General features: G+C 39.1%; 1 pseudogene; it reads right to left on the bottom strand.

The window, feature by feature from the left end:
- Positions 1 to 637: 637 nt before the first annotated feature.
- LOC102816568 lies at positions 638 to 1,177 on the bottom strand (annotated as a pseudogene).
- Between the last annotated feature and the right edge of the window lie 10,243 nt (positions 1,178 to 11,420).

Genomic DNA, 11,420 nt, shown 5'->3' with positions numbered 1-11,420 from the left:
TTAAAGAACTTAACAACTACATTCCTCAAGTGTTAGGAGATAAACAAGGCAAAGCATGTTGATTTATATAGCATCTTACAATTATTTCATATTCCAGTGGTCCTTTATATCTTCACAGAATAATGTGCATCTACCACAACATTTTACACACAGTTGCACGTGTTCATAATTCTCCTGAAGCCTCTTCATGGACTCCATTTTCAAAAGTGGCAATAATTTCTGGAAATGGACTTATTTCTTCTTGTAAATCTCAGAAACCACTACCTTTTCCTAATCTTTAACTAATTTTGTGAATAATCAATGTTACTAGTTAAAAACTACTGAAAACATTATTGTCTATAACTATACCCTGCTTGAGAACACTTTATTAAACATTTTTAGACTGTTGCCTCCAATTTTTTAAGGTTAAAAATAAAAAGGAATTTTAACAAAACTGTATATGTGTGAAGAAATACAAATAAAACAAGCACTCCTATTGAGGCACTGCAGGAAAATATGCTGGATCGCAAGGTCAGACAGCAGTTAACAATAACAACAATTATAAAAGCAAAGTATTTCACGGCAGACATTTCAAATATCTCAAGAGCACAGAAATTCTAAACACCAAGATCATATAGCTAGTTCAGTATATTGTTAATTAGCTTGTCAATGGCTTAGAATCAGTTTCCACGCTTGATTCTTGGAGCTTCTTCTACCTCCAAGAATTTTTGATCATTTTCCAGAGTTTGCTAAAGTTCACAGATGGTACTAAGAAGAATGTAAAACTGTTTCTGTCTCAATTCCAGCTTATCTTCATCACTTCCTTTACTATGTGAAAGATGCTCTAATTCTTTCCCCAGAGCCTTTAGTTCCTTTAATGTTTCATGCTTGTTTGGATGATGCTGAGTTAGTTTTGCTAAAACATTGTATTCTTGGTAATTTTTTTATATTGCTTTACTTGAAGAATTTGTTTTTTGCACTGGGCAATTTTTTCATGTGTTCCAGTGATGCTAGATTCTACGTCTTTGTAAATTTTTAATAATTTTCCATTTCTCTGAGATTCATATCATATCCCTGGCAAGGTTTTGACCATTGAAAATTCACATTGTGACTGTGTGCTCAGCATGCATTGGTACTGACTCTGTCTCTCTTCCTGGGATCCAGGGTTATACCATTTAATGAAATTCTTCAGTAGCAGGTTAATGCTTCCACCATCTCTGGCATCAATTAGCAGATGTTTGTATATGATTTCCTTGGTAAGGCAGAGGGGGTTCCAGAAGCGGCAGGGGATCCCCGGGGGAGGTGAAGGGCTCAGGGAATCTGCTGGGATGGGGGAGAGCAGGCCTCCCATCAGTCATCAAAAGAAACATTTTTTAATGGTTACCAGGGGCGGAATGAAAGAGGTTGTTGTGTTCCATCCATTTGGTTCTGAATCATGGTGGTGGTGGTTATGGTGGTGTGCTGTGGAGTCGGTTCCGACTCACAGTGACCCTGAATAGGGCTTCCAAGGCTGTAAATGTTTATGGGAACAGAAGGCCTCATCTTTCGCCTGTAGAACAGCTGGTAGTTTCAAACTGCTGACCATGAGAATAGCAACCTGATTTGTAACTATTATGCACCCTATGTATGGTTTCTGAGAGCAGCTGGTGGGTTTGAACTGCCAACCTCATGATTAGCAGTTCAGTACTTATCCTACAAAGACTAGAAAATAGACGCTTATTGAATTGGGTGATAGGGATAGCAATATAAATCGACAAGAGGGAGGTAGGCAGAAGAATGATGAAGGAAGAAATGTCATGGGGAGGAGTGCAACAGTTGAAGGAAGAGCTAAGTACTGTTATATGTACAAACTTGCAAGGAGCCCTGGTAGCATAGTGGGTTACATGTTGGGCTGCTAACTTCAAGGTCATGAATCCACCAGCTGCTCCATGAGAGAACGATGAGGTTTTCTGCTCTGGGTAAAGATTTACAGCTTCAGAAACCCTATGCAGGGTCATTGAGTCAGAACCCACTCGACGACACTTAACAACAATAGCATTTACCTTTGCTGTAAACTTATCCATGAATGTAGCAAAAATATGAAAACTTAGACATTACCAAACATCTTGTGGGTATAATTTTCTGGAACTGGGGACTCAAGAACACAATTTCAGGAGACACCAAGGTCAGTTGGCATAACATAGTCCACAAATACTACATTCTACATCCTACTTTGGTGAGTGGCCACTTAAAAATTCATGAGCAGCCACCTAAGGTTCAACTATTGGTCCTGGCCTAGAGAACAGAAGAGTGATAAAAATGGAAGACACCTGGAAACAATTAGTCCAGTGGACTAAAAGACCACTTGAACATTAGTCTCCATGATTCTGTGACCAGGAGAACTAGATGGTGACAGTTACCACTATCAAACTCTCTGATCACATTAAAAAAAATCCTGAATAGAGTAGGGAAAAATGTGGAATGAAATTAAAAATTGTAAAAAAGATCAGGCTTAGTGGTCAGATAGAGACTGAAGGGACTCAAAATGTTGGCCCTTGGTCACCCTTCAGGTCTAGAATTGAACTCACAACTCACCCCTGTGGTTCAATTTTCAGCCAAGCAGTAGATAGATGTATAGGGGGGCAACAAAAGAAAAATGCACATATCATAGAATGGTCAACCATTCAAGATCAAAAGGACAGCATTTAACTAAGGACAAAATTCTGATCTGCTGGGAAAGAAAGAAGAATGGAAATGGGAAACACAGGAAGTAAATGGAATAGGAAATGTCACAATGATGGGATTGCAATCACTGAGATGGAATGAAGTGATAATCTGCTCTGTAAACCATCACTCAATTCACAATAAAAATAAAAATGTTTTAATAAAAAACTTCAAAGTGGCTCTCCAGAAAATACTACTTGATACTCCAAGTATTAGTGATAAAATAGTGATTTCTAGTAATTGAAGAGCAGAGATGTCAGCTTGAGGACTAAGGTGCACCTGACCCAAGCCATGGTATTTTCAATAACCTCATATGGATGTGAAAGCTGGACAGTGAATAAGGAAGATCGTAGAAGAATTGATGCCTTTGAGTTGTGGTGTTTGATAAGCAAACAAATAGCAGTTTAAAAAGTTAACAACACTAACCTTTGAAAGTTTTGTCTTTACTCAGCATATGGAATATGACAAAATGTTCAGATGTGGAGGAACTGGATGATGAAAGAAACATACTTCATTTTCACCATCTTGAGGTAGAGACTTAATTCACTATGTTTCCTTAAAGAATTTTTTTTTACAAGCATTTACTAAAGAAAAGATTGACCTCTAAGTAATGATTTAACAGCATCTGATGTGTAATAAAAATCTTATATTTTTATTTTTGTGGTTTAAAAGCTGATGATATTACTGAAACTCAAAGTGAACACATGAGGAGGCATGTAAACTTGCTGGCAACCATGTTGGTATACTGGTGAGTGGAAGTAGGGGAAAGGCAGCAGTGAAGACTATGGGCTGAGTTCAACCATGTTCCATAGACTCCTGTCAACCTGGAGATGAGAGAGAGAAGACAAAGGGCTGGTTTGTCCGAAGTATGGTGAGACCTTGGGACTCCTAAGCCCATGGACAGGGACATAGCCATGGAGGGCTAGAGCTGAAAGTGAAGCATCCAGCTGATTTGAAATGAGAGGAGATGCACAGGAATGCCCAAACATGTAAATAGTACCCATTTGACCTACCTTCGATGGCTTGATGATCAGAACGTGACTAGAGAAAGATAAAAACATTTTTTTTATAAAGGAAACTAGTGTAAATTGCTTCAATTTGATGAACTTGACCTACACTTATGGATGTAGTGGCTCAAAATATCAACTAAGAGGGAAGGAGTCTTCACATCAAGTATCAATCCTATCCCCTTTGTATACAAGGCTGACAGGGACAAGCAACTTGGACATTGGTTACCTAAAATGGGGGGTGCGGGGTAAGAGGGGGATAAAGGCATGAAGTTACTGGTTTACAAGTTTTCAAGAGGAAGTTTAGTTTCAGAGTGTGCAGGGGACAATAGAAGCCCACTGAATAGTTTGCATCTTGTTTAGACGGGTCTGGTGAAAGGAGACAGGGGCTAAGATTAATTATTATTCAAGAGGGAGTAATTGTTATCATGACTAATTGGAAATGTCACAACTGTAAAGGAAGAAGTTATAACAAACAGGGGGGAGTAGTTAATCTTACAGTCCAGGAACAGAAGACCCTAGGACCATCAAGGGAAACAGCAGGAGTGAAATGCGGGACCCTAACCAGAGAAGCAGGGACACTAGAGATGGAGGCAGAGATGATGACATGGAGAGAAGGAGCAGCTGAGGACTTTAGACTCATAGAAAGAGAAAGGCTGCGTGCTGACAGCCAGGAGGTAGGCTTGTAGAACGTGCCCTCTGGTTGTTTAAATGATTACATACTCCTGAGTGTTTCTGTGTACACCATCTCCATCCCACCCCCTGCCCCCTCAAAGAACCACGAAGGGAATAGAAGCAAATACTGTTGAATGATGATGAATGAAAGAGATTGTAATCATTGCAATGAAATGATGAGTGTAAACCCGATGTTCTACCATGTACACTATCACTAAATTCATAATAAAAAAAAACCAGTATCATAAAAAAAAAAAAAAAAAAAAGCCCAAAAAACTGATGATATTGTGATCTGGATTTGTTTTATGACCTAAGATTTATTTAAGGAATATATGCAGGCACACTCATACACACATATTACTTATGTGTAGTTGTGTTTATTTTTAAAGACATTGCATTTTTAGAAAGGTATTTGCAATTTTGCTTTGTCTTTAAAAAGCCATACAATTGGGCTTCAAAAAGTTTGTGGAAAATTTCATTCTATTTTTCCACTGACTATGTTAAGCACCCATTTTTGTTGCTGTTGTTGTTAGGTGCTGTTGAGTCAGTTCCAACCCACCACGCCTCTATGTACAACAGAAGGAAACACCTCTTGGTCCTGAGTCATCCACACAACTGCTGCTACTCTTGAGCCCATTGTTGCTGCCACTGTGCCAATACAGCTTGGTGGAGGTCTCCCTTTTTTTTGCTGTCCCTCCATTTTACCAAGCATGATGTCCTTCTCCAGGGATTGATCCGTCCTGTAAATATGTGTGAAGTATAAGAAATGAAGGCTCACCATCCTGGCTTCTAAGGAGCATTCTGGTTGTACTTCTTCCAACACAGATTCGTTTGTTTTTCTGGGAATCGATGGTGTTGGAGAAGTATACCATTAATATTCTTCTCCAACACCAGAGCTCAAATACATCAATTCTTCCATGGTCATCTTTATTCATTGTCCAACTTTCACATGCATATGAGGCTACTGAAAATACCCAGCTAAAACTGACTACGACTACCTTTGCTCTTGAACACTTAAAAGAGGTCTTGTGCACATTTGCCTAATGCATTAAATTGCTTGATTTCTTGACAGTTGCTTCATGAGTGTTAATGGTGGAGTCAAGGAAAATGAAGTCTTTGACCACTTCGATCTTTTCTCCATGTATCATGATGTTATTGATTGTTCCAGTCATTAGGAGTTTTGCTTACTTTACATTAAGGTATAACCCATACTGAAGACTGTGGTCTTTGATCTTCCTCAGTACTGAAGTCTTCTTCACTTTCAGCAAGCAAGGTTGTATCATCTACATATTTTAAGTTGTTAATGAATCTTCCTCCTATCCTGATGCCATGTTTTTCTTAATATAATTCAAGTTCTCAGATTATTTGCTCAGTATGCAGATTGAGTAAATATGGTAAAAGAATACAATCCTGGCACACACCTTTTCTGATTTTAAACTGTGCATTTTCCCCTTGTTCTATTCGAATGACTGCCTCATGAGCACAAATGAGTGTTCTGGAATACTCATTCTCCACAGGGTTGTCCATAACTTGTCATGATCCATATGGTGGAAAGTCTTTGCATAGTCAATAAAGCACAGGTATACATCTTTCTGGAATTCTCTGCTTTCAGCCAAGATCCATCTAAACTCAGCAATAATATCATTCATTCCACATCCTTGTCTGAATCTAGCTTGAACCTCTGGCAATTCTCTGTCAATGTACTGTTGTAGCTGCTTTTGGATTATCTTTACCAAAATATACATAAATAATCCCTTGAAATATTAATTATATTTATCAAATTATGTGAATGTTGCAGCTGTACTTGGAGAGTGTTTTCTCCACATTTTTGCTATTAGGATCTCTTGTGAACTGTTACCTTATTCATGGTACTTTCCAGTTCTGTAATTTCTTTAATTTTTCGGTATTAGAGGAATGACACATTAACATTCAAATATATTCTATTATTACAGTTTCTTTTCTTCTGTCACTCTACCAGGTTTACAAATGGGTCTGGAGGCTCTGTGATTCGTTCATCTGGGCAGTGGGAACAATGTATATAAAGGAAAAGAGGTATCACCACACACAGTAGGGGACATCTGTGCATGGTTTGGTATGGCTAGAGGATAAAGAGCAAGGAAGGATGGTTGATGACTGAGAGTGTGAGCAATAAAAGAGCCAAGTTTCTGATATCTCAGTAAGATTGCAGAACTGTTTCATTCCAAGGATAAAGAGGCAATATAGGGTAGCAGTTAAAAGAATGTATTTGAAACACAAAACTGGCTCTGCTCACTCACCATCTATGGGAACTTGAATAAGTCCCTTAACATCTCTGAATCTCAGTTTCCTCATCTGTAAAATTAAAATAACAATAGGGATGTTGTGAGAATTAAATGAGATAGACTACCTGTAAAGCATTTTACCTAATATCCAGAACATAATTAGTACTCCATAAAAATATGATCAAGTTATTAAGGATGTTATAAAGCTTGGAGGTTGTGTGAAAGATTTCACATGTAGAATTAATTGTTTCCTAAACAGAAATGTTTCCTAACTGTGTTTCTTAGGAAAATTGCCATACATTCTGGCACTTGCCCATTACAACATTTGTTCTCATTGTATTTTAATTCTTTGTTTTCTGAATAGAGACTGGAAGCTTTTTGAATGCTAAGGTGAGGCTTCATTCTTGTTTATGTTCTCAGTGTGCTAAGCACTTTGCTGAACCGAATTTGGAAATAATTCACATGATGCGATGTTGTGGTTGACTCACTTCAGATTCACAGCTGAGGTAAATGAGAAGGACCTCCAGGAGAGAACTTTGGGTGACCCAGGAGCTGTGAGCCACACACTCTGCTACTGACTAACAGTCTAAAGGTTTGGTTTCTGTTCTTATTAAATGTGGGTTTACAAGTCTTACAGAAACGTATTTTCAGAATGTTCCCACCTTCTAGGTTCAATATTTTTATTTTTCCCTGGCTGTCTATAAAATTAAAGAGGTTCCCTGCTACTTGTTGTATACACAAAGATGGAGGCAACTGCCTCTAAGTCAGACTTTCAGTCACTTCATGGGATAGAAGAAAAAGCAACCAACTAGAAATCAGAGCTGGGTTCCCAACAAAGCTTGCTGCTTATGAATGTGAACAAATCATTTAACCTACCCAAAATTACATTTGTCTCATCAGTCTTTGCCCTTCTTCTTTTGGGAAAATAGATTTGAGTACCAAATGGAATATTGTTGTTGTTAAGTGGCATATGTTGTTGTTGTTCAGTGTTGTCGAGTCAGTTCTGACTCATAGCGACCCTGTGTAGGGTTTCAAGAACCACCAATTAGCACATTACTCCACAGCGCCACATCAGGATTCCAAGTGCCATATAGAGCATGTTATTGTGTGTTCCTGTTGAGTTCATTCCAACTCATAGTGAACCTGTGATAGAGTAGAGCAGCCCCATAGGATTTCCATGTCTCTTTGGGGAAGCTGACTGCCACATTTTATCCCAAGTAGCACACTGTTGGTGGTGGTTGTATGCTATGGAGTCGGTTCCAACTCATAGTGACTCTATACTACAGGAGCAGACAGCCTCATATTTTCCCACAGAACAGCTGGTTGTTTCAAACTGCTGACCTTGAGGTTAGCAACCCAACTCATAACCACTAGACAACCAGAGCTCCTTAGGTAACACCGGAGGGCTGGAACCTTTTCAGCAGTTCAGCTCTTTGCCATTGAGTTACCAGGGCTCATTCAGAATGGTGGTGGGGTGTGCCGTGGAGTCAGTTCTGACTCATAGTGGTGCCATATAGGGTTTCTGAGGGTATAAATCTTATGGGACCAGAAAGCCTCCTCTTTCTCCCAAGGAAGTTTTGAACTGCTGACCTTTAGGTTAGCAGCCTAACTCCTAACCACTATGCTACCAGAGCAGTATTAAATTCCAAGGTAGTATTTGCGTAAGAATGGAGCCCTGGTGGCACTGTGGGCTAAGCAGTGGATTGCTAACCACAAGGTCAGCAGTTCAAATCCATTAGTCGCTCCAAGGAAGAAAAATAAGACTGGCTGCTCCCAATAAGATTTCCAGTATTGGAAACGCTAAGGAACCATTCTGAGTCCTGGGAGGCGCCTCAGGTTAATGCGGTGAACTGCAAGGTCAGTTTGAACCATAACGTCAGTGGTTCAAGCTCACCAGCCACTCCTCAGAAACCATACACAGGTCACTATGAGTCAGAACCGACACTCAACGGCACTTAACAACAACAACAACAAGGAGCAATTCCACTCTGTCCTATATAGGGTCTCTATGAGTCAGAATCAACTCAGTGGCAATAGGCCTGGATTGAGTTTTGAATTCTCTCTTGAAATAAACTAAAAAGTGGGTTTTATGTTCTTCTAAAAAGTTGGTAGTAACACTCTAGCCAAATCGAAATTCTGTAACTTACCATTGGATGCTGTGACGTAAATTGATAGCACAGTTTTACATGCTCTCATATTCAGTACCTGACACAAGTAAGTGCTAACAAGAAACACAGGCTGGAACTACTTCTAGTTTAGAGGTAGATTTTGTCATGCATGTGGATAACCACCTCAGTAAAATTAGAGGAATTGTTTTGTGTTGAATAAACCTGCAGGAAAAATAAAAAGTGCCTGATAAATATTTGTTTTAGAAATAAATTAGGGTAGGTAGGTGGGAACAGCAGGTTCCTGGCTTTGAAAGTGTATAAGGATAGGGTGGGGTAGTTGTTTGATTAAAGCAGGATCTCCAGATTGGGAGGACTGGATGTGACAAAGATGAAACTATTTGACTCTTCAGTTGTAATTGGAGCCATCTCACTTCTAGTTTTTGACTAAACTACGATAGGAAAGAGAGGTTGAATCAACATTTTGTTTGAAAATATTTTTAGCTACTGAAATGTTATCAATGAACAACAATTAAATATTGAATAGAATTAGTAGGTGGTACCGCCCTTACCACCCAATCTGAAGTGCTTTCTTGCCTCCCTGTACCAGCCAGACAGGAATTGCTGGTGCTGCTGCCGGATTCTGTTCTGTCCCCGTGCATTTTCTCCACTGTACATAAGTCACTGCCTTTGTGGGAATAATCTTCCTTCTGTGTCCAAGTCTTAAGTTTCTTTTAATGATTAGAACCATGAATTAGTTACTAGATCAAGAAGTATGCATTGTTTCACTGAGTACCTACAATGTATAAGAATGAAGGGAACTCACAATCTAGTTCTAGTAGGTTGTCAAGTGCTTATCCTACATCATAACAGGACTCATACATATATGTATGTATGTATATATATACAGAAAGAGAGAGAGACAGAGACAGACAAAGAGATAGAGAGAGAGAGAGTCCTGGTGTGGCGCTGCAGGTTAATGTGAGTCATTCCTCAGAAACCCTATACAAGGTTGCTAGGACTCAGAATCGATTCAAAGACACTTAATAACAACAACACCAATATATAGTTATTGTTGGGTGCCATCGAGTTGGCACTGATTCATAGCAGCCATATGCACAAGAGAACGAAACTCTGCCCAGTCCTGTGTCAACCTCACAATCGTTGCTACATTTGAGCCCATCGCTGCTGCCACTGTGCCCATCCATCTCATTGAGGTTCTTCCTCTTTTTTGCTGACCCTCCACTTTACCAAACATGATAACCTTCTCCAGTGACTGGTCCCTCCTGACAATATGTCTGAAGTATGAGAGAAGAAGTCTGGCCATCCTGGCTTCCAAGGAGCACTCTGGCTGCACTTCTTCCAACACAGATTTGTTTATTCTTTTGGCAGTTCATGGTACTTTTAATATTTTCCTCCAACACCATAACTCAAATGCATCAATTATTCTAAAGTCTTCCTGATTCACTGCCCAACTTTCACATGCATATGAGGTTACTGAAAACACCATGACTTAGGTCAGTTGCACCTTAGTTAGTCCTCAAACTGACATCTTTGCTCTTCAATACTTTAAAGAGGTCTTGTGCAGCAGATTTGCCTAATGCAATACAATCGTTTGATTTCTTGACTGCTGCTTCTATGAGTGTTGATGGTTGATCTGAGCAAAATGAAGTCTTTGACAACTTCAATCTTTTCCCCATTTATATGGATGTTGTTTGCTGGTCCCATTGTTAGGAGTTTTGTTTTCTTTACATTCAGGTACAACCCATACTGAAGGCTGTCTATTGTTTGGCTGAAAATTGGGCCATGGAGTAATTTCAATTCCTGGACCTGAAGGGTTAGTAACGGCCATAGTTTCAGGGATTCCATCAGTCTCTATCCAACCAGTATGATTTTGAGTTTTGTTTCACATTTTTCTCCCACTGTATCCAGGGTCTTTCAGAGCAGTGGGTGGTAGAATCAGACTCCATCTAGTTCTTCTGGTCTCAGGGTCTTAGAGACTGATGTTCTCCCAGTCCTTTAATCCATAGGGCTAATTGTTTATGTGTATCTATAATTTTCATTCTTCTTCTTTGGACAGATAGAGACCAATAGTTGCACCTTAGATGAGCTTTTAAGATCCTAGTGACTACTCACCAAAGAAAGATGTAGAACATTGTCTTCATGGACTACGTTATGCCAGTTCACCTTGGTGTCGCTAGGGTTTTTTAAAAAATAACAGCTTTATTGAAATATCATTTATGTACTATAAAATTCACCATTTTAAAGGATACAGTTCAGTTTTTTTTTGTTTTTTTTTTAAGTATATCACACAGATAGCTAAGACAAAATTTGGTATTGTGTAGGAGTTTTTAGGAGTCCTGGTAGCATAGTAGGTTAAGCATCAGCTAACCACAAGATCAGCGATTTAAATACATTAGACACTTTGTGGAAGAAAGATATCTACTCTTGTCAAGGTTTACAGTTTGAGAAGTTCTACTATGCGTTATCAGGTCACCACGAGCTGAAATCAACTCAAAGGCAGTAAGTTCGGTTGGAGTATTCAAAATCTCAGATGTTTGACAGTCTTTGGTTGGTTAATGTAAGAGGCAAGCTAAACTGCATTTTGTTGGCTAGGTAAAAATATTTGAAAATTGAGGCATTCATCTTACTCAGAAATTACTGACCAAGAGTTGAATTGGTTTTAGCTC

This window comes from Chrysochloris asiatica, unplaced genomic scaffold (genome assembly GCF_000296735.1).
Source record: "Chrysochloris asiatica unplaced genomic scaffold, ChrAsi1.0 scaffold00031, whole genome shotgun sequence".
NCBI lineage: Eukaryota > Metazoa > Chordata > Mammalia > Afrosoricida > Chrysochloridae > Chrysochloris > Chrysochloris asiatica.
Note: the sequence above shows the minus strand (reverse complement) of the source record. Positions and strands in the feature narration are given on the sequence as shown.